The 24,997-nt window shown below is 38.5% G+C and overlaps 1 protein-coding gene across 2 annotated transcripts in view; it reads left to right on the forward strand.

The window, feature by feature from the left end:
- ARHGAP15 (Rho GTPase activating protein 15) overlaps nt 1–24,997 on the forward strand; it is a 618,637-nt gene that overhangs the window by 592,669 nt on the left and 971 nt on the right. The gene's annotated exons all lie outside the window — the stretch shown is intronic.

Below are 24,997 nucleotides of genomic sequence, written 5' to 3' on the forward strand. Positions count from 1 at the left end.
GTGTAAGAGAGCAAAACAACACACCTACCCTGAGCAGTAGTGGTCCCTTGGCACACAAGGTAAAAATGTCACCTTGGCAGGTGACAGACACTTGGGCCTTGGCTACGGCATTGGTGAACAATATTAATAAAGACTAATTAGATAGCTTTTGTTGAAATGTTTCCAAAGTGACGAACAAAATAAAGCCGACCTAAAGAAAATATTTAAAAATCTCCCACTGAGCATGCTCAGAGAGAGCATTTTAACTTCTCTTATTTTTAAAATGCTCAACCATTTTCTTCAAAAACTTGGCTTGATCTTCCTGATTCAGTGATAACTGAAGTCATGCCAACTTTGATGTTTTTAGCTTCAGCTGTTTTAGAGCTATATGTGATCCCCCCAAAAGGTTGGAATGATTTTTTTTTTTTCTGAGTGAAGAAGAAAGCATATGTTTTAACCCTCATGTGCCTTTTTTGAAAAGGATGAATTAACATCTTATAATATTTTACCTTTGGGCTTAAAATAAAAAGTTGAGTTTGAAAGTCAAGGAGACATTTTTCAGAAATTAAAATAGAGACACAGGCCTTCAGGATTGTCTATGGATTTTGTCTGTTTTACCAAGTACCTTCGGTGACTCACATGTCTGCTGGGATTGTTTGTAACCCGGCAGCAGAGACAAGGCAGTTTGGAGTCTTGAGCAAGATGGACCACACACAAACCTAATTTCAAGACATCAAAAAAACATAACACTAATATGCAGAAACACTGGAGCATCTTGAATACATTTTTTTCCTAACTAGATAAATGACAAAAAGAATAGGGAGTAAAAATGAATTTAAAAAGCTTTCATCCACCTGACAGTCTAATTTTCCCTTCTAATTTATAGAAACAGGAAGGGAGGAATAAACAACGAAAGGTTAGAGACTGAGTGGTACCAAATATAACTACCCCATTGCCTGAGAAAGTACTTAGAGGGGAAGGTTGTCAGGGTGGACCCTTGTGAGGACCATGTCTACATTTTTTTCTACTATCGACCATGCTGAAGCTTCATAACATCTCCTTCAGGATTGGTTGGCCATTGGCTCTTCTTAGGACACACAGAGATGGTAAGAAAGGAAATGTGGATAATTATGGCTGGTAAAATCCTTAGCTAGAAAGGCAGACAACAATCCCAGTAATGCAGGAGGCAGGGGTGTGTCAAATGGCTCCCAGCAAACCCTGTGTTTAGTGCAAAACTTACACAAGAAATAGCTTCTAATCTCGGGTGGAAGAACATCGCCAGGTTACTTCAAAGGAAAACATTGGATGTTATCGGTGCTTCCAGATCAGACCCAGGTCATTTCTGCAGGTGACTTTGCAATGCCAGGTCTAGCAGGATGAAGTTAAATTTCACTAAATCGTAACTCCCACTATATTCTGGTTATGTACCCGAAACTCTGGAAGAACAACAAAAGGAAAGAATTGGTAAAGAAATGACAAATGTCTCACTCTCTTATAATGTCAGAAGAACTATGGGCAGAAAAATTGAAACCAGAATGAAAAAAAAAGGTTTGAAAGGAAATTGACTCTGTGTTTACAAAAGAATTCCAATTCTGGGTGAACTGTCCAACTCAACCAGTTGCTTCGGAGAAACATGATTAAAGTGATGACTGAGGTGTTTTGTGTCCTAGCCTCAGTTTCCTTTATTCCCCTCTGAGTCCAGTAACAGCCAATCAGAAGAGAACCTGGCCTGGAGGCTTGTCAGTGATAATAATTGAAAACATCTGTCCATGTAGCAAGTGTGGGAAGCCAACGCAGTTCCCTGACAGAGGGAGTACTCAGACAGCAAAGCCATAACCACGACTGTGCTCATATTCTCCTTCACAGACTTTTCTCACTGCCAGCTGTCTTTATTCTCCTGCCAGGAAAGCAAGGGGCCTGGGGCTCTTACCCAGGCTGGGGTTAAGTGAGCTGGGACTAGGGAAAGGAGGGGGACAGTCTGGCTCAGAGCTCTGGGTACGGAGACAAGGGCTATCTGATTGGGAAGTAAAGAGACGCAGGACTGAGGGAAGAGAATAGCAAACAGAAAAACCAATGAGGTGTGAGGACAGAGAGACAAGATTAGAACAGGTTAGATTCTGCAATCCAAATGACCTGGGTTTAAATCTTGGCACAACCATTTCTTTGTGACACTGGACAACCTGCCTAAGCCTCAAGCTTCCCATCTTTAAATGGAGGTAATAATGGCACCTATCTCAAAAAACTCTCGTCAGAAAAATAAGTAAAGGTGTTCCTTCCAATGGTGGCATATCGGCTTAGAGAGTCATCGTGTTGTTCCTGTAAATATTGCTCATCTCCTGGCCATGGGCTTTTAAAAACTACTTTACCAACCTGTACTGCCTAGCTGCTTATGATCTCTGTACGGACTCTTTTCTTGTAGCCCCTGAAGCCATGTTGTGGGCTGCACTGGCTTCTGTCTGATCTAGCTACCTTCCCTTCTCTCCTAATGTCCAATGCCTCCCTCCCCTCTCCCAGTAGTCTGTCAGATCCTGCAGCTTGGTGCTGAACCTATCAAACGAATATCTGGTCCAACGAATGCCAATAAAACATTATTTCAGCCAACTGAAGAGAAAATTCCAGATTGTAGGTTAGAGAAAATTTAAAACAAGGGGAAGTTGGAGCAAGAAGAAGAAAGAAAATAAAGTTCTTAGTAGGAAGATGTAGATGTTTTCCTTGCCTACAGGAGAAAAAGAAAACAACTTCATTGAGAATATAATAAATCAATAGGTTTATAAAGAAAAAAATACAGAAAAGATTATAAAGGATAACATTTAAAAATACCAAATTATCCAGATCATTTCTTTGTTTAAGATACTCTGTACATAAATTAACCATCTCTGGAAACTACATTAACAGTCACATCACCACAATTGTATTTATAACTAACTCGCAGCTATTTGATGCATGATATTCACTTGGAAGCTAGAAAGAATAAATCCAGCTTGCAAAAAAGCAGAACTTACTTTAAGTGTGGGGCTTAGGTCCTGAGAAAATCTTGCTCAACACATGGGTGGCAAGAAATAATACAAAGGGAGAAACTTGGGGAGGCCGACTTTGTATCATTAGCTAAGAACAGTTATGTATTGTATATGTATCCAACATAAACACTTGGCTAAGGATGTTATTCTACTGACAGTGTTTGCCTTTCCTTATGGTCATCAGCTGGTGACTACTGCTACTTGGCTGGGAAGCGCTTCATCCATAAAGAAAAGCACCATAAGTAATAATGAATGTGAGTTTGTGTTCATTGCAAAGCAAGAATTCAGATTCAACAAGAGACTTTTTTATCCAATTGAAATGAATCAAAGTGTTTAACCTAATTGGGCTTCTATAAATCAGGAGTGTTGTCATATCAGTAATCCTTCCAGATAAGGCATTTCAATGAGGCGCCATGCAAGAGTACAATGTATAAACACGAAATAAATAGAATCCATTGACCCATCTATTCAGCAGCCTTGTATATCTTCCCTCTTTCTATTAGCGCTATTTAATAAAATTACCACTTAACAACTGACATTAGTGGATTTTTTTAACCATTGAGGGACTATATTTTTTTCCTTTCTATGACTCTCTTCAATTTATGCATACAACCACAGAAAGGCTTGATCTTTTGATGATTATAAGGTCAAGAGGATACGGCGGGGGAAAGGGGTAATGTGCATCCATTGGGATCTCGGTTTTAAAAATCCATATTATGAATATTTGTACAATTGGTTTTTTTAATGAAGTAGGTATGTATGTGTTAATCTGAAAGGATCACACAAGTATCTCTCTTTTATGTGTATTTCTTTAAGTCCGTTTCAAATAGTTATCTTTGAAAATTAATTCCAATACATTTCTAAATTCACTATTTGTCTACTTCAACACCTCTGTACAGCTATAATTCCCCCCCTTTGTTTTTACTCACTTAAGGGTAACTGGGTTCAAATCCCCCCAGCTTGCCTCTCAAGTGCCCAGATCTTTTCTCATCCAGGAATACCTTGCATTACTTCTATAGATGTATCTGATTTCCTTTTGAAATTACTTTTCCTCTGAATGGCGCATTCCTGGCACGTATGCTACCATTTTCCATCCAAATCCCATGTAGACATTATTGGTTGGTCATATCCCCCTTTTTCACTGCAGCTTTAACTTCAGGGTCCTTTCCTGCAGAGCAGACAGCTAGCATCAGCCAGGTAAAGCAAACCTGTGTATCATCCTCTGCCAGAGTGGGTCTCTTGGTCCACTGCCACCATTCTTTCATAGGTGTTATGAAAACAAAAATGCAGACTACAGACACACCCTTATGCTTCCAAGAGAACAGGAGGCTTGTGTCTGTTTCCTTAAAAATCCCCAGTGTCTGCCTTTTTGTTTCATTCTTTAATAAATACATGTGTACTTTATGAGGATACACACACACACCTTTTATATGAGATAAAAAGTTAGCATAAATATATACATTAAAGTACACACACACACACACACACATATATGTAAGATATTACCACAAACCCCTAACATTTCAGGGTCCCCTTATTTTGCAACTGATGACTATACTTGTCATGTGTTTCCAATCTTGTCAACTTTCCTTACAAATTATTTCAAAAAACTTTTTTTCCCGTTTATTCATTTTTGAGAGACATAGAGAGACAGAGCATGAGCCGGGAAAGGGCAGAGAGAGGGAGACACAGAATCTTCAGCAGGCTCCAGACTCCATGCTGTCAGCACAGAGCCTGACGGGAGGCTGGAACTCACAAACTGCGAGATCATGACCTGAGCTGAAGTCGGATGCTCAACCGACTGAGCCACCCAGGCGCCCCTCTTACAAATTATTTCAAACTTGAGGAAGAAAACAGGGTTTTGACTTTTTTTTTTAAGTATTAAATTGCTCAACAATAGCATTTAGAGCAGAAGGCAATTAGAAATCATCCAGCCCAACCAGGTACATTTCCAAATGAGGAAGCTGAGACTGAGGAAAGCTACGTGAATCCCTGAACTCCTGCACGCAGTGAAATGTAGAGCCAGGGGAGAAAGGCAGCTTTTCCGTTTCTTGGTACGAGTTGATCTTCCATCCAGGCAGTAAAACTGATGTGCACTAGTGAGACTAAAGCTGCCTCATGGAATCACCTTTTTCTCCAGGTGTCTGTGGTAATCTGGGTGTGTAAGCCTCCCAGATCACTACACAAGTGTATAGGTCAGTGAAACGGATTCTTTCTCACTTGGGTGATGTAGACATTATTATCTGTCAGGAAGCAAGACTTTCCAACACAAACCTCATAACTCCTGCATTCTATTTTTGACACCTTAACCCGAAGTAATTTCACGCTACCTCATAAAACCTTTGAAAATGGCGCATCGGAGGATGATGTTTTGCACTTACTGAATTAATTCCCTTTTCTGAAAAAATACGTTGATGTGCTATATTAGATTGTTGAATTTCCAAATTATCTTCTCTGGTCATTCTCTGTAACTTTTTTCCAAAGAAAGGAGAAAGGGAAGGAGGAATGATGTGGAAAGAGACCCAATATCTTTGCAGATGAAGTTGGCTTTCCTTCTTGGACCTCAGAGACAACAGCGAAGGAGAGTACTGTGGGCAGGCAGCTTTGTTCTGACTGTAAGAAAACTACGGGGAAGTTCCTGATTTCTGGTTAGTTTTGCTCACATTCTTTTGGAGCAGAAAGGCATCCAGATGAGGAAAAATTTAACCTTTCAGTCCCCTGTAAAGTAAAAACAATTGTAATGGCAAGAAGGTATTTTCTACTTCCTACTGCAAACAAAAACAGAAGTAAAGCTGAAGGTGACACACCATCTAAAGTCAAAGATTTTGCAATCTAATTGAGGGAAATAAAGCATATGTGCATGAAATAACTTAGAGATAAAAATAAAACATGTCAACAACAATGTAATACAATCTGAATGTTTAAATGCCAAGAGAGCAAATAACGAAGTGATAGGAATATAATTCTTAAGTCTCCCTAGTAGAAACAGGCTTAAATATGGTTTTGGATATGGTGAATGACACAGGATGCAAAGAAATTCAAATGTGTGTGGCCATAAGGATAGGTGAGAGGGGAAGTTGACCTCCGAATCCTGTGTGCAATCTGCTGTCATTATCTTTTTTCTTTTTTTTTCACTTTTTTAAAATTAATATATTTTATTTTTCAGAACAGATTTAGGTTTATAGAAAACTGAGCAGCAACCAGAGACTTCCCATGTACTTCTCCCCACACACAGACACAGAGTCTCCCCTGTTGTTAACATCTTGCATTAGTGTGGTGCGTTTGTTGAAACTGATGAGCCAATATGAATGTATTATTATTAACTAAAGTCTGTAGTTTACATTAAGTTTCACTCTTAATGTTGTATATTATGTAGGTTTGACTAATGTATATTGACATGTAGCTACCACTGTAATATCACATCGAATGGCTTCACCGCCCCCAAAATCCTCTGTGCTCTGCCTATGCATCCCTCCCCCATTGCTAACTCCTGACAACTACTGATCTTTTACTATCTCGAGAGTTTTGCCTTTTCCAGAATGTCAGATACCCGGAATAATACAGTATGCAGCCTTTTCACACTGGCCTCTTTCACTTAGTCATAGGATTCCTTCACATCTTTTCATGGTTTGATAGCTCTTTCCTTTTTACTGCTGAGTCATATTGCAGTGTGTGAATGTCCCATCGTTGGCTTATCCAGTCACCCGCTGAAGGACATTTATGATCTTCTTAAATTTAAAAACCAATTTTTTTTATTTTAAAAAAAAATTTTTTTTAACGTTTATTTATTTTTGAGACAGAGAGAGACAGAGCATGAATGGGGGAGGGGCAGAGAGAGAGGGAGACACAGAATCGGAAACAGGCTCCAGCCTCTGAGCCATTAGCCCAGAGCCCGACGCGGGGCTCGAACCCACAGACCGCGAGATCGTGACCTGAGCTGAAGTCCGACGCTTAACCGACTGAGCCACCCAGGTGCCCCTAAAAACCAAATTTTTTTAAACTTAAGTTTTAACTTAGCTTTTTTAACCAGTGACCTGCTCAGATAGGAAACATGGTTCTCAGAACACATTCTTTTCACCTTGGAGACTTCTTTGTTTAGGGGAGGAGGTTATATAATTTGGGGAAACATAAAACGAGACCATTATTTCTGTCCTTAAACTTGAGTCATGGGCCATTTCATCTTCTTGCTTCCATTCTTTGGTGAGGTGACAGCAATAAATTTTAGAATATTCAACCAAAAAATGAGAATTAGAAAATAAAGTTCTGAATTTTTAAACAAACCTGGTCATTGTCAAACATTTATTGGGGGTTGTGTCTTTACCTTTGCTCTAAAACTACACTGATATGTTGTTTTTATAATGAATCAGAATATAAGTCCAGATTTGAAGGTATGACTTTTTCTCTCCTCTTTAGTTACAGTGTTAACTAGGCCCCAAAAGCAATTCTATGACTTTTGCAAAAGTGACATCCTAAGCGGTTTTTGATTCTCTAAGTTGAAGCAGATGTCACCTGACACACCAGTGTCTTTCTTTTTAACATCAAATAACATTGATAACCTAATTACTCATAATAATAATAATAATAATAATAATAAAGGCTGCCCTGCCATTTGAAGGGAGTTTACAGTGAAAACCATTTACTTGGCTCCATGACTATGGATACACATTGATTTTAAGACAGCATAGGGAGGCTTTGCCAGAAAAATTTAAAAGTTCAAGTAGAAAAAATAATCACAATATCTTTCAGTCATTTGCTGCTTATATTTGTGTTCTTAAAATGCACAACTAAATGCTCTCTGCATACAGATATCACTTGGTAGGTGGGGTGTATCTTATTACTGGATTATTTTCCAGTACATTGGGCATAGTTAAGGTAAAGTGTATTAACTTTCTCTCAAAATAAAGAGGAAAACAGAGTTGTAGCGGCTGTGAATGCTTCAGCCATTGTCAAGAAGTTAAGAACTGACAGGAGGTCCAAATAATCAACTCTGCCTGGTGCATATACTGTAGCTTTCCCCTGGGATATCTGGTCTAATCCTACAATGTATCTGACTGGCATGAATGTAGAATTACTTTCAATAAAGATTTTATTTCAAGCTTGGATGATTTCCCCAAAAACATCTTGTCACTAAGGCAAAGTATATCATAGAATATCTGATTTTTTTCCCCCTACAAGTCAGCTTTTGAGGGGGAAAAATACACATTTCAACTCAAGTACTCAACTCAGGTCAATTCACTGTAAAAAATCACATTTTAACGTATCTAGACTGATTAAAGATTTGCCATGTTAAAGAAATCAGGGAACTGTCGACGGAAGCTTACCCTAAGTCTGCAAATGAAAAGAATAAGTAACACATTTGCTCATCTACAATTTGCACTCTCCCTGCAGTAGCCTCCAATCGAAGAGAAGGCAGGACAGATGATTCTGCAAGCTAACACCCGGCTTCTAGAATATTTGTCTTTTTGCAAGTAAGGAACATTTAAAGGTCACATCTTCCAATAAGTATGAGGTTGTTTCCAGGCTATATGAGAAATATGAATGGCTCGGTCATGATCACACTAAAATGATCTGCATTTCTCTATTTATCTTTTCTGTGTCTTAATGCTATTCTCTTCCTTCGTGATGCCAAATTAAGTCAGTGTGTTCAAGATAGGGGAACAGGACAGTTGCAATACGTTACTCTGCTTTGACTTCACCGAAATGTTCCATTTTACGTGTGCTTACATTATTTCAGCCTTGGTGTCACTTTTGTGGATTTATGCTCAGTTCATATAATCTTAAAAATATCTTATGTTACCTATAGAGTTTCACCTTTTAGTCACTAAAAGCACACAAATCACGTGGTTTAGTTCTAATGGCATAGGAGTAATTATTTTAATATTTAATAACCATAGTATATTTATACAATGCTTTAAGTTCAAAATCCCTCTTATCTCTATTATTATATTTTATGACTAGCACATAATATTGTGATAAGATATATGTACAAGAATGAAAGCTAAGTATGAATGATAGCAGATAAAACTCAAGAGAGGCATAGAAAGGTCCAGATTTGAGTCTCAACTTTTTGACTTAATTGGCTGTATGAGCTTTAGACAGGTCGTTTAGCCAAAAGTCTTTAAACCCTGCTGCACACCCGATTTGCCTGTGACACTTTTTAGAAACTCAGAGACCTAGGTCTCAACCCTGGAAACTAAATCAGGATCACTGCAATTGCTTTGCTTTTTCAAAACTCTAGCCAGAGTGAAAAACCAGTGAGTCCTAATCTCCTTCTCCTTGTTTATAAACTAACAACTGACAGAAGTAAATGTAATCACATGTAATAAAAATTAACATTTCCATAATCTACAAAATAGAAGGTACTATACACAAGGCATGATGGCTTTATCCCAAGTCTGTCTGTTTGTTCCCCTACAACATTACTACAATATTATTGACTATCAACACTAGGCTGTACTTTTTTCTTATTTGTAACTAGAATTTTGTAGGTTTTATCCCAGTTTTGTTGACAATGAAACATAAATTTGGAGTGGAAGGGAATGATTCATGAACACAGAGCTAGTCAGAACTTGACTCTGAACTAGATTTTAGGTCTCCTTTTTCAGAAGCAGTTCTCTTTCTTTCTAGAATTTCTCTGATTCCCCAGAGCTCATGACTAAAATCACAGATTGGATTTGACATGCTGATGGTTATCTATGAACACCAATGGAAAGAGTGGAACAAGATGGGGAGGAAAGAAAAGTCAAGCTATGATGTGGCCCAACAAAGCCTGGCCAACCCACAGGAGTTCTGGAGCATCTATAGCCCCTCAGAGTTGTCAACAGATGGACCAAAACATCTTGGCCTTCTTGCCCTCACTGTGATCAGTCATTGGGCCAAGGGCTGTCTCTAAGGGTCTCCTGGGGTGAGGCTGTCTTCAGTTGAGGCAAATTACGGAGGAGCTGACCACTGAAGCTCACTGCTGACTAACTCCTGCAGCTGGAACAATAGTCCCTCCTTGAAGAGACACCTGGGCAGCACATCCTATGTTTACCACAGTCCACCCTTTGAACTGTTTAAATCTATTCCTAATGTATGCTTGGGAGGCAGTTCCCCAGGACTCCAGCAGGCCTTGCTTCCTGAGGGAACCTTTGAAGAGGCAGCTTTAGTGGGATGACCCAAGACCTACAGTGGAAGCTGGGTCCAAGCCCATGACTGACACTCATTGTCTCCCTTCTCCACTGTCCCTTCTAGTTCCCCTCCCCTTCAGTTATCACCTCTGCCAGTCATGGTGGCTGCTCACTGCAGCAACTCAGGCCTTCATCCTTGAGGGGCCGAAGCTCTGATCACCATGTATTCTCAAGCATTGTTGCCCTATCCCTTAACCATCTCTGTCACAACTGAGTGACAAAGAACTTGAAGATCTTATGTGGATCATCTGGATGTGACACATATTCCCATTGTATAACAGCAACTCATTCTCCTCCACTTGATTGGGGTTACTGACTTCTGCCTAGAAGATCACTCTTCTGGCCTGCTGGCCCCTGGTCAGGAAGCCCCAAGTGCTGAGGAGCAGCGGTAGCCTGTAGAACAATGACTACATACATCATTCTAATACAATGACATAAGCTGAATAGCGTCCTTCTTGGTCCCCATTGACTTTGTTCTTGGGGATCCCATATTCTATTAACTGTCTCCATAATTTACTTGAGTCAGGTCCCCTTGGCTGCCTCTGGGCCCTGCTGCTTATTATTGTAACTGTATCTACCTGGCTTTTAGCAATTAAGTCCTACCACCTGGCCTCTATTATTTCAGCATTTTATCATCCCCATTGTTATCCAAAAGCCTAGTTCTGTAATGGACACTCCTACAGCCAACCCTGATTTACAAGGTAAAGCCTTATAATTGCAAACAATGTTCTTGTAGAGTATCCATGGTGCTTAGGAATAGCCCTTCAATCTCATTGATCTTGCATTTACTATGCACAAACTCCCGCCATTATTTTTTAATGTCTAACATGTTATATCAACTACTAGTGTCTCCTTCATGGATGTAACATCCCAATTCACCACCAGGGAGAGTTTATAACTGGATGGCTACCCTGTGCCAAGATGCAACTGCACTTGGCTGCTATCACGACAGATTCTTCATTGCCAGCCAGGCAGCAAGTGACCCAGCTCCAAAATCCTATCTTTGCCGGCTTTCTTGAACCACTTTTAGAACCAATAATCACAGTGTGTTCTCTACAGGGAGGCCCTGAAACAGAGTTCAACATGCAGGGTGTTTACTAGGGATTGACCTCTGGAAGAGAGAGGGTGAGAATAGGATTGGGCAGAACGAGTTCAATCAAGATGTGGACCCAACCAAATTTCAGTCAACCCCACAGGGAGCCCATTGATGCTATCCCACAGTGAGAGGAAATGGCCACATTTATATCTGTAGTGGGTCAGTCAATGCCCTTGGGCAAGGTGGCTCACTGCAGTTGAAGTAAACCTTGAAGAAGACAACTAAGGTCATCATTTCCTACAGCTAGGCAGGGAATCTGAGTGGCCTATTTCTGCATCCAAAGCAGCCACCATCATTGTCAAATTGGTAAATTTAGGAATGGTCCATAAGCAGCTTGGAAACTAGAAGACTCTTTTATAAAGCCCAGTATAGGGCTTTTTCATGGTCCCTAAAAAAAATGATACATTTCATCCAGCTCATAGAACTTATTATTAACAGGTGATTACGAATGGGTGAGCTGAACAATAGAATGATGAGTTAGTCCGACATCCATATGTACAAGGACATATGCAGAAACTGGCACATTTTATTTCTCTACCACAGTACAGATTATAAATTTATATATGTAAAAGCAAAATAAATAGTTTCTGTCCTTGAGCCAAACATTATACACATTTTGAAAGGGTTTGCATTTTTGCAGATACATCAAGCATTTTACCTAAAATGGAATTTGGTGGTCAGATTTTAGATGGTGTCATTATCTTTAACTTCAACCATCCATAATATAAACCAGATAAAAATTACATTCTATTCTAAGTCCCTTTCTCCAATTTTGCTCAAACTGGGTACATGTTGGAAATTCATTGTCAATAGTACATATGAAGGAAAGGCATGCTGTACAATTATAGGCCCCTAACAAGCTTTCCAGAAATAATCACTCCTTTGTCTCTGCTGCCTTTATGTTCTCATCATCACTGAGTAAGAATGAAACTCCGGTGTGCAGGAAATGTAAATATTGTGCCATAATCAAAACTAATTTCCCTTTCAAGGTCCATTGTTCTAAATGATTTAGTCGACTCGGAGTGTCTTCTAGACATTTTCCTGGTTCATTTCTAGTTCTGGAGGGCTATGTACAGCCTAAGCATTTGTTAGGGCCAGGGAGAGCATCCATTTATACAATATTTCAATAAATATTTATTGAGCATCTAGTACTATGAGTCAAATACTAATCTTGGTCTAGAGATATAGCACTAAACAAAAACAGATGAAATCCTGGTGCTTAAGATGTTTACATTCTACTGGAAAAAGATAATAAAACAGATCAGCAGGGTAGAAACTTGTCTGGCTCTTACCACCTGTCCTAGCTTATCTTCATTCTCTTCTGATTTTCTATCATCATCTCCAACTGCCAGTCCCAGATCTGGGTTTTAGACACTATTCAGGCAGAACTCTGTGTGGCTATTTTATGTCACCTTTACCTGGATATACCCTGAAATATTTACTATCTATTTCCGATATACTGAACATGAGGAACTCTGGAATCCTGCTTTATACTTGGGTTTTCCCTAAGAAGAATCTGGGTCTGTCTGATCTCAGAATCTTCAAGCTTTCTAACAGTGTGTATTTTCCAGGAAGGGGAAGGGGTGCCCAGGACTGGCCCACTTCTGTAGGACTTCACCAAAGTCTCAGCTCTCTTCCCCTGCAACTCTCCTTCTCTCAGTCCAGAGAATCTCTCTCTTATCTGGTAGCAGGGTAGCCTGGTTCTTCATCTCCTTTCCAACCTACCGGTTCGGCCATTGTGGCAACTCTGGGTCCTTAGGCACTTAGGCTTTTATAACTGAAAGCTACAGTCCTCGGAATTCACATGCCCTCTCTTGCAAACCTCCAAGACATGTTCTCTGCTTTTCTGCTGCATCACCCCTTTACTGAGCTCAAAATGCTGCTGACTGAATCTTGGGGAAATGTAAGGACTACAAGGAAGGGTGGGAAAGAAACCTTAGTTATTATATATTATCCCACCTCATCTCAAATGAGGACTGTCCATTCTTTCGTTTTAATCTGGGAGCCCAAACCACATTTTAAATGTCATTCAACTTGCCGTCTAATAGAAGAATCTTGACTATCCCTGAACACCTCCTGATGGGGAACTCATGGCCTTTTTATGTCCAGAATATTTAATAACCTTGACAAATGCTCACAGTATTCTTCCAGTACACATATGGAAACATCAAAACCAAACGTTAATAGCAGTGATGTCTACATCATAGAAATATGACAGATTTTAATTTTCTATTTCGACTTGTCTGCATTTTCCTAAATTTTCTGTAATAAGTATGAATCTTTTGAAGCAGCCTAGGCTGTTTCCACAGCTCAAATTCTGCATGTGGAGGTGAAGTCAGTCTCTGAGCTAATTCCAGGAACTGGATTTATAAGAGGAAAGAAGACTTTTTCTCCCATATCATGGCTTTCTGCACTCAGTCATCAGGACTTCTCTAACTGTTCTCTTTTCCAAATCCCACACCTTCTGCCCCCGCACCCCATTGCTGAGAAGCGTATCCCTGTGCGGGGCACGTTCACTTCATGTTCTCTGGTTGTGCAGTGTCTCTCCTAAAGTCAAGTCACCATAAAGGAAAAAGTGCCTGAAACTTATTTTTTCCCTCAGAAAGTAAAAGCACGCATGGATGATTGAATGATGATATCCGAATTGCGACTCATTCTCTTTCAGCTATTCTGGGATCTTTTAAACAAGGAAACAATTTTCAAAAAAAAAAAAAAACTACTGAAGATTTGATATCGATGCCCTTAGTGGGAAGTAAAATAGCTATTCTCACCGATGTGAAAAGAAAAGCTAGAAGGTTGATGAATTCTGACTTTGCATATTGATAAGTATTCCTTTTAGTTTTATCTAACGTCACAAGGCAAATATTTAAGTTCTGTATTTTCCACTACTATTTTATAATTAAGTTCTTTATTTGGTTGGCCTAATTAATGCTGATCCATGCACAATCCCCAATATTCTGTATAAAAATTTTTCTATGATATACTAGCCTTTTTAACTGCTCTATTGAACAAATTCAGGTAGAGAATAATGATGGGCTTACTATGTTTTCCTTTCTAAAGATAATCCTAATGTATAATATATTTCCTAACCTTTCATCCTAAATCAGTGTCTTCTGAGGATGGGGATATGATCAGTAGCTACAGGTATATCCGCAGTGCTCAGGGGCATAAAAATTAAGACTTCTTTACTGTTGTGGATGGCTAAAACCATTTGAAAACTTGAGAGAAACACCTAAGGGAAACCATACCTGAAATTCTCCATCTACTTTGCCAATAGTGTATTTCCATTCACAATGAGAAATGAATGCTTTCAAGAGTTTAAAATACTGTGTGAATCTGGAGAAAAAAATAATGCAGATTAATTCGTTTTTCTTCTACCTAAAAACATCCTTCTCAATTCTGTAAATATATCCTTGGATGTGAATTAGCTGATTTAAAATATCGAAATTTATCACCCAAGACTTCTTGTTGACTCTAACTCTCCCCCGGGCCTCAGGCCTCACCGTTAAGAAACCCCTTGATTTCAAACTTAAAATCGTTGAATCCCAATTATTTGTGGAAAGACTATCCATATCCCAGAGTAATAAAAATCTGCATCTTAATCTAGGATCTTCTACCTCCTACATGGCTTTGGCCAAATTATTCAATCTTTATCAGGCTCATTCATCTGAAAATTTTATTTTATATCTGAAAAAAAATATGGAGGATATCCCTAAAATATAATAGTTTAGAATATACAGAGATCATCAGCAAAGTAAAATATGCCAGCTATGTGTGTCTGTGACTGTAGAAAGCTGCCATCAAAATATAACATCACAAATCAATGGAGAATGGGCAATTCATGCAACCAAATGTTATTGGGGGGAATTAGCTAGCTTTTACAAAAATAAATTTAGATTACCATCATATTTCACACACTAAAATATATTTAAGATGAATTAGAGGGTATGTTGAAAAATAAAATTACTTAAAAACTAGAAGAAAACATTTATGATATTTATCTGATGTCTTTAAATTGGTGAATTTTGTAATAAAAATGGTAAATATAAATAAAGAAAAGAACAGAATAATTGGGAGAATATGAATACAACAAAAATAATGAAATACTATGCTTCTTACTACATAAAAAACTTACAAATCTATAAATTCAAGAATGTTCATTATGACATTGTCTGTAATAGCAAAGAATTAGAAGCAACCTAAAAGCCAAGCAGCAGGGGAATGGCTAAGTAAATTAAGGTATTTCCATATTATGAAATGTAACCACTTTTAAAAAGGATGAGGCATTTTTATATATACTGACTTGGAAAGATGCCCACGATATATAGTCAAGGGGAGGGGGAAGAAATTATAGCATATTATATATTTTTTATTTTATTCTTTTTTAACAAGAAATATATAGATAGATAGATGATAGATAGATGATAGATGATAGATAGATAGATAGATAGATAGATAGATAGAAGGAAGGAGCACCCATCTGTTAAATTATAGTTATCATTAAGGAGTTTGACGAGGAAACAGGAGGTATTTACTTTTTTATTCTAGATACTCCTGATTAGGACATTTTTTTCCAAAGTCTATGCATTAGTTTTGTCATACAAGGTAAATAAAATGGATTAAACTAGCAAGCAAACAAAATTACATGCTCTCAATAAGAAAGGGAGGAGTAGATATGAATGGCTAGTCACAGAAGAAGATATCCACCTCAGGGTTGGGTTTTTTTTTTTTTTTTTCTTTAACTTTGCACACATTTCCTACATTCAAAGAATGACAGACCATTGAAAAATGCCTATCAATTGGCAACTATTTTAAAAAGAATAACACCAGACGATAATGATGTTAATAGGACTAGCAGGCTCTCCCACACGTTTTCGTATTTTAAGAAAAGAAGAGCCGTAACTGAACGATCTAGTGTGAGTTCTCAAACTGCAACCCAGGAGGAGCAGTATCATCGTCTGCAAACTTGGAGGGAATGCAGATTCTCAAGTTTGCCCACGTGGTGAATCAGAAATCTGCAGGTGGAGCTCAGCCATCTGTGTTTTCACATGGCTTCCAATTAACCTCATGAATGGTCAAGTTTGAGAACCATTGATCTAGTCACTACAATTCTGGTATTTTACTGTAAGGCAGAGTTTCTCAACAGCAGCACTATTGACATTGGGGCTGGATAATTTTTGTAACCAAAGGCTGTCCTGTGCATTGTGGGACGTTTAGCAGCATCTTTTGCCTGTACCCACAAACTGCCAGTAGCAACTCCCCTCCCAGTGACGACAATCAAAAATGTCTCCAATATTGCCAAATGTCTCCTGGGGTAGGGGTGGGGTCCAAAATTGCCCCTGGTTGGGAACAACTGCCTAAAGAAATACCCCAAAGTGTGGAGGAGGAATACATGGAAAGATGTTTTTATATATCAATTTCACTTATACTAAGAAGTCATAAGGTATAGGGTACAAGCCATTCTGTCCCATATAAGGTAATGAGGAAATAATATGTATTACATATGTAAGACATGAGAATTGCTCATGATCAAAGTGAAAAATGCTGTATACAAATTATATAGAAAGTATTTTCTCAAATACAAATGAAGATAATTTATTTACACTTCATATCACCTAAATATTGGCAGTGTCATTCTCCTGCTCAAAACCCAAGAATGGATTCCCACATTCTTGGAATTAGATCCTGAACTTTTATCAAGGCCTGCAAGACCCCCCACGGCATCTCCTACCTCCTTTGCCTCACTCCCGAGTCTTTAGCCATACCATCCCCTTCTCTATTTCTAGAACCACCAAGCACAACCTCACCATGGGGGCTTTGTACCTACTCTTCCCTTCCTGGGATTCTCCCTTTCCTGGTACGTGCAACTAACCGAGTCTCTGCTCAAATGTCCCTTCCCTCAAGAGGGCTCCCTGAGTACCTGGTCTGTTACAGGTAGCATTTCCCACTACACTCTGCATCTGAGGGCTACATTATCTGCAGGCAGGCAGACCCCACCCATACTAAGTAAACAAGAATGTCTAGAGACGGACTCCGAATGACTAGGATTTTTTAAAAGGTTCCCAGGATCAATGGAAGAACTACGACTTTTCAGTTTTTCTTGTACTTCAGTGCCTAAAATCACATTGTATATTGATTGGTATAGTATGTTGTCTGGTTCTCCCATTAGATTATAGGCTTCATGTGGACTGTGGGCAGGGTCTGTTTTACTCATTGTACTATCTCTGACATCCGAAACAGTATCCAACACCTAATAGGTACTCAATAGATTTTTATGAATCAATAATAGTTACATTGAGTTACTCTTCATGGTTACTGGTGGGCTTTTTTCTTTATTATACTTTTTTAAAATTTTCAAATTCTAACCTAAAGTTACTTTAAATTAGAAAAAAAAAAAAAACAAATTACAGAGGATTTTTAAATCTGCCTTCAGAAATTGTGATATATTTGAAGCCCAGTGATTAGCACATAATAGATATTCAACAAATAGTAATTACTGTTAGTGTTCCTTTTTGATATCAATTATATAAGGGCTTTGGCTATAATATCCATTTTATCTATGGTGGTGTTACCTTATAGAATATATATTCCTCTAGAGATAAGTCATTTTGAAGTCCATGGGGTATTCTTTTTTTTTACTTTACCAGGTCCTCCTATCTTATTAGATATTCTGAATATTTCTTTAAAGATGCTTTATACTCTCCCTATAATGTCCAATCAATAAGGGTATGAAACAAGTAAATAATTGAAAATGTTTCAATCTTCTGCATTGAAGTCAGTATAAAAAAGTTATTTAATAAATGCAAAGAACAAAAGTAAAAGTGTCAAAAAATAGCCATGATTCCCACTTAGAAGAATAGTTGTTAACTTGCTTTGGAAAATAATAATAATACAATACTTAAATACAAAATTGAGCACTTTATGATTAGTTTAAACAAATTGATTTATAACTTATATTAAAAACAGCTGAATTACTGGGGGCGCCTAGGTGGCTCAGTTGGTTAAGTGTCTGACTTCGGCTCATGTCATGATCTTACAGTTCGCCAGTTTGAGCCCCACATTGGACTCTGTGCTGACAGCTCAGAGCCTGGAGCCTGCTTCAGATTCTGTGTCTCCCTCTCTCTCTGCTCCTCCCCCACTCACCTTCTGTCTCTCTCTCTCTCTCTCTCTCTCTCTCAAAAATAAACATTAAAAAAATTTTTTAATAACTGAATTACCAGTGAATGACCACCTCAACACACATTGGTGTTAAATGCAAAAACATTTGTGAAATTTCTTCTGCTTTTGCAATATTTGAAAAATTTTCTAACATACTGCCATAACTGTAGGGGAGAAAGTTGAAATCCTGCTTAGTCCCCAATCTTATTAGAAGGAAAGGAGGAAGGAAGGAAGGAAGGAAGGGAGAGAGAGGGGGCGGAGAGAAAGAGAAAGAAAGAAAGAAAGAAAAAGAGAGAGAGGGAGGGAGAGAAAGAGAGACAAAAAGAAGGAAAGCAAGAGAGCAAGAAAGAAAAATAAAAGAAAAAAGGAAAGAAAGAAAGAAAGAAGGAAGGAAGGAAGGAAGACAGGAAGGAAGCCAATGTAAGCAGCAGCATAGTTTGTGCAAATTGAGGGTAGCAAGCTATGGTTAGCAAGGATCCCCCGAAAATACTTGTAGCACATAGGAAACAGAAGTCAAACATTGAAAATGTATTCTATTTTAAACAGCTTCTCTTTTCTTAAGTGGTCAAAGTCAGAGGTAACACTTCACATACAGTGGATAAGCTATATTTTGTGAGGTAGGTCTGACCTGATGGCAAGAGAACATTTACCACCGCAATTTCCCCATTCAAGTTAAGCCATCCTAAAGTTGCGTGTGTTGGAAAATAACAGCATTCCGGAGATAGGGAAGGGAAGACTTGTAGTCCACCTCCAATAACTTGAGAGTTGTCCTGCAGGCAATTATGTGCCTTTCAACTTCCTTTGCAAGTCACTATGGTAACAGTAAAGCACAGAGTTAAAAGAAAGGTTGCATCTGTATATTTGTTTGCAACTGGACTATTATTAAAAGCGTTGGTCTTAATTCAGCATTAATTTTGAGTTTTATAGTAAAGCTCTCCTTCAGTTTGAGTCATTTGGTAGTGACTTAAAGCAACTAAGAAATTTCTTTGGGTTAGCAATTCAGCTCACTTTTGGAAAAAAGTTACCCAGCATAAGGCTGAAAGGATTTTTTTGTCTGGGGTCCAACATCTGCAGCACTGGATCATAGATTATTTCTAAAATAATCTTAAATTGATGGATCATTGCTCCTTCCATTTGGACCCGACAAAAAGCAGCTCTGGCATTTCCTCTCCTTTTTATGCCATAAACTGCATATCATTTTTTCAGCTCTTGCCAGAAAAATGAATTCTTACCCATTTCAAGATTTTATAAACTTGAATTTTATTTAACAGTATTAGAATTGCTTTTACAGTGAATGTATACCAAGTGATATTTCATGAACAAATTTTAAAAAATCATAATTATTTTTGTCAGGCTATTTTAAACTAAGCAGTATTAATAAATAGTCATTTTCAAAAGAGTGCAGTTTCGGGTCTTTTTAGTCAAGCATTCACAGTCACTAAACTTTGAGCTTTTCACGTCGCTTAGAATCTTTGCTGTACGCATTTCTGGGAATAAATTAATGGTGAGTAAACAACCATGCAGAGGAATTCCCAAATATTGTTATAAGATCTGAATGTTTTTGTGCCTCCTTACCCATCCATCAGTTCACTGTACATTAATCTTTCAACCATGTCTTTGCTCTCACCTTTCTCATTCCGATGTGTTCTTTTGCCTTTTAGTCTTTGTTTTGCCATAGAAGGGAGGTTTCTTTCATTTCTTCACTGAAAACAGGTTAAATTGTAGCTCAAAATTTACAACACTGTCATGGCATTTAAGGCCTAATGAAATCTAAGCCCTGCCAGCAGGGTGGAACTTTCCAGAAATGACCACAATCTGACCTCTTTGGCTTAGCTGCTACAGAGTTCCAAAGCCAGGTGGCATAGGAGGGTAAAATCCATTACACTTTCAAACCTACACAGTAGGCCTTTAGCAAAACCAGCTAGAGCAGCATTTCCTAATCCATGCTCCTCAGGAAAGCCAATCTATGACATCTAAGTCAGTTAAGGATGACACGAGTCAAAGAGGAGCAGCAGTATTTTTTTCTGCAGGACTTTTCAGAGCCTTTATTATGCTATTGTGTATCATGAATTTGCAAGAAGAAAAAGTGGCATACAATTTTCTCCAAAACTTATCTTACTTTGGCATGCTATTTTTGCAAATCATATCACAGAAAGGGGGTTTTTCAGAACTCACGTTGTGAAAGGTATCATCAGACTCATAGTAAAAACCTACATGGTTTCTGAGTCAGATCTTCCCTTCCAAATCTATGACTCAACTGCATTTTAAGCTACTGGAAGTATAACTTAACTGTTTTTGAGAGTTTTCTGCCTTTGGTACTAGACCAGAGTTTTTTTTTTTTTTCTGTGGATGGCTTTTCTTTCTTTCAGTAGCCTATGTTTCTCCTGTGCGTGTGTTTACTACTTGAAGTCTTTAGATTTAATGGCACTTGCAGTATGCAGCTGGTCCCCACAGTGGGAGTGGAAATTTGAAATTCATTGATTTGAGGTAAAAAAAACAGAACAAAACAAACAAACAAAAAAACCCTGAGATTTAAATAATTTTCAAGCTATACTTTGAAAGTCTGGTCGATTCCCTATGTGGTCCTAAATCAACCACTTAACTATTTAACAGTTTATTGAGGTAGAGAATAGGTAAGTTCACATTTGAATAAGGAAGTTTATAATGACCTTAATACATTTTCCAACACATCCCCAGTTTTGGGGACTTCTTTGCTAGAAATGTCTACTTGCTATTAGAAAGGAATCTAATCCAATTTAAACATTGATGTGAGAATGTATTTGCCTAGCTACATGAATCATATAATTTGGTAGATGGTGACTTCTACCCCAAACTGGTCTTCATTATCAGTATCTTTTCTCACTGAAAACTTGTTTGATTTCTCAACACACCAGCTACTGGTTGGTTGACATTCAGAAAAACAATTGCCAATGAAATACACATAAACGCGCGCGCGCACACACACACACACACACACACACACACACAAGCACACATTCAGTAACACAGCATAAGAAAAATGGCATGTATTCTATTTAATACACATCCACATTATCTTATTAACTTTCTTCCTTAACTACATTCGATTTTTCTAAAAGTTACTCCAAGTAACTTAATTTTCCAAAATTAGGAGAGAACTCCAAGCTGTTAAGGAAATTTAACCTGCAATAACGCAGCTGTAACAAGAAAACAAAACTATGCGTCGTTTAGTAAAATCTACTGATAACAAGATTATTTTAAAGCTAAAGCACTCATACGTTAAAGCTCGTTCTATTAATATCAAGTAGAAAGTGTGCAGAGAAATGGACAGAAAGGATACAAGTTTGAGATGGAATGAATGCTCCACATTTACACATGCATAAAAGCACAAAATGAACATTTGTCCCCAAGAAATTTATGAAACTGATGCATTGGCAGAAATCCCTTACAGGAGTCCTCTTGCATAACCCACTGGCTAAGATAGAGAAATCTTTCCTTGAGGTGGGTTCTGACATGCAGTGCTAGCCTCCTACTCTCCACCCTATTTAAACTCAGTCTTGGTTTCCTCCTCTAGATTTGGCCCTACTCTAGATTCAAAGACCAGGCCTTTGGCTGAGCAGGAAAAATAGGAAGAACTCTGGAAAAATTGATAACTAGTCTAGCCCCATTTCATCCTTCTTTCTCTCCCCTCATGGCCCATATCCTACATGCTATAACTTTCTGCTATGCCCTGGAAAGCTGAGTCACACACACCCCCCACACACCCAAGTTCCTCCAGATACTACAGGCCTCTTCCAGGGTACTCTTGCACCCTCCTGAGAGCCCTGACTGCCCTCTCCAATAGTGGGCTCTTGAACTCCCTTGATTTCTAGCCTCACCTTTTGGAAGTCTGATGCAGTTCTGTCTCCCAACTATCCCAAATTTCACTTTGCCTCTACCTATTAAAATTATAGCTATTATTGAATAGGAAAATATACTCTCAATCCTTAATCTTCACATCATCCCTTTCCCCTTCCAGTCTCCCTGGACTCCAGTCCTAATTTTCTTCTACCCTGTTGGTCAAGATGCCTTATATCAGTGGTTTGCCTTCACACTTTCAATACTTTCTTGCTTCTTTTCTACCTTCTCTGTGCCCTGTTACCTCTGAGCCCTGTTCTCTGCTAGAAAAATCTTATCAACTTAGATCTGTGCCAGCTATGGATAAAGTTGTTAAGGGAGCTTTTGCCTAATAGGTACTCACTGGATTAGATATGTTTCTATATTTGCTTTTAATGAGTTTTTTTTTAATTGTGAGAGAGTCAATGAAGGAGTATCACAAAAAAGGTGTTACTTTAAAATCAAAAGAGAAAAGTCTGTTTTTCCCTTACGGTAAATATTATTAATGACTTTTATAATAAGAGGCTCTGGGAAAGGCTCAAGAGAGATCTTAAACTGAAGTTTAATAATAGGTATATTAAAATGAAGCAAAGGCTCATTCACTCCATTTGTCCCCACTCCAGGTTAGAATAATGTTTAAATCATTTCACAGACTTTGGTAAATGCAGTTAGAAAGTGGTAGAGTTTCTTATATTCCAAAGGAAACTTTAAACTTGAAGTCTCTGATAACTCAGTGACACTCTAAAATATGAGAACACTTTCCAGAATGTAGCCAAGTCAACGCTGCTCACAGGTATAAATGCTCTCCATTGAAAGCAGGAAAAAAAAGCGAAAATGGGAGGCAGGATACCTTTAATATTCAGTTGAAATTTGAGAGTTATTTTGCCCACAATAAATCTACTAGAATCAGGCTGTCAATCACAATTCCGCAGTGGGGAATACAAATCCAGGCCCTTTATGGAAGGATCTTATAATGTTATGGAAGATGGCAGAATGAAAAACTGGCCCAGTATTTAAGAATAGGAGTCATAACACATACCATGATGATGCTTCCAAAGGCATTGGAACCAAACTGCCTGGGTTTGAACCTCAGCTTTGTATGCCATCAGGCACTTCACCTCTCTCAGCCTCAGTCTTTACATGTGTAAAATGGGCTTAATAATAGAAGTGCCTCATGGAATTATTATGAGTATTAAATGAGATGATAATATAATTATTTAGAACAACACTTCATTTGGGGCGCCTGGGTGGCTCAGTCGGTTGAGCGTCCGACTTCGGCTCAGGTCACGATCTCGCTGTCCGTGAGTTCGAGCCCCGCGTCGGGCTCTGTGCTGACAGCTCAGAGCCTGGAGCCTGTTTCGGATTCTGTGTCTCCCTCTCCCTCTGACCCTCCCCCGTTCATGCTCTGTCTCTCCCTGTCTCAAAAATAAATAAAACGTTAAAAAAAAATTAAAAAAAAAAAAAAAGAACAACACTTCATTTTTTCATGTTGAGCAAGTCAAGGGCATTTTCTTGGCCATGCACTTGTGCTGTGGGGACTCATAAAGTAATGGTGTGGGTCCTTCTCAGTTTCATTCAGGAGAGAGAAGGCATGGTTTCTTGGTCACAGAACTGGTACTTCAGCAATCTGAGTTTATGAAGAGATAAATAAAGCAAATCTGCCTGCCTCCTCTTATATACGACCAAACAAAGGATCCTCTCCAGTCCAGCATTCCAGTGTTCTACAGTGGGCCCTGAGATGGAGACCCGACTGCCTTGCGATAAAGACCCTTTGCCTCACTTTCTTCTCAACACTCATATTTCCCTTGGGTCGGGAGGTCTGGTAGAGTGCAGAGTTTAGTATTTCTCAGCACCTTATCCTTCCATATGCTATCCCTATTTCCTTAACATCACTAAAACCTCACCCTTTCTAACTTTAATATAAAATGAAGTAGGCTCCAATGGTAAGAATAAGCATCATTGTTTAAAAGTCTCAATATATCGGATGGGGCTTTATTTACCTTTTAAGAGTCCTGTGTTGAAGCAGGCAAGGCATAACCATTAATAAAAACCACATCCTAATGTTTCATAGGTATTCCAGCTCCCCATACAGTCCTCACACAAGCAAACATTTCTTTGATTCCAGTGGGACTCTTTTCTTGTGCAAATGCTACAGGACTCTGTATTTTATTGAAGTGTGAGCTAAATTGGATGGCCAAAAAGATAGACACTTAGAATTGTGCCATACACCTAAATGTCTCAGAACCTACCTTCTCTACAAAACATATTCCAGTTAGCATTTGTCAGGAACGCTGTTCTTACTCCAATCACTAAAAACTTATTATTATTTTTTGGTTTATGTCTACTTTCCATCATCAACTATGCGTATATTGTTCTTATTTATTGTGCTTGGATTCTTACATAGGCACATCTCACCTGTTTCCTCCATTGACTATAAACTTTTCAAAAAAAAATTTTAATACTTATTTAGTTTTGAGAGAGAGACAGACAGACAGACAGAGACAGGCAGACAGAGAGACAGAATGTGAACAGGGGAGAGGCAGAGAGAGAGGGAGACACAGAATCTGAAGTAGGCTCCAGGCTCTGAGCTGTCAGCACAGAGCCGACATGGGGCTAGAATTCACAAACCACCAGATCATGACTTGAGCTGAAGTCAGATGCTTAACCATCTGAGCTACCCAGCTACCCCTGACTATAAACATTTTGAAGGCTGAATCTTGTTA

The sequence above is a fragment of the Leopardus geoffroyi genome, chromosome C1 (assembly GCF_018350155.1).
Source record: "Leopardus geoffroyi isolate Oge1 chromosome C1, O.geoffroyi_Oge1_pat1.0, whole genome shotgun sequence".
NCBI lineage: Eukaryota > Metazoa > Chordata > Mammalia > Carnivora > Felidae > Leopardus > Leopardus geoffroyi.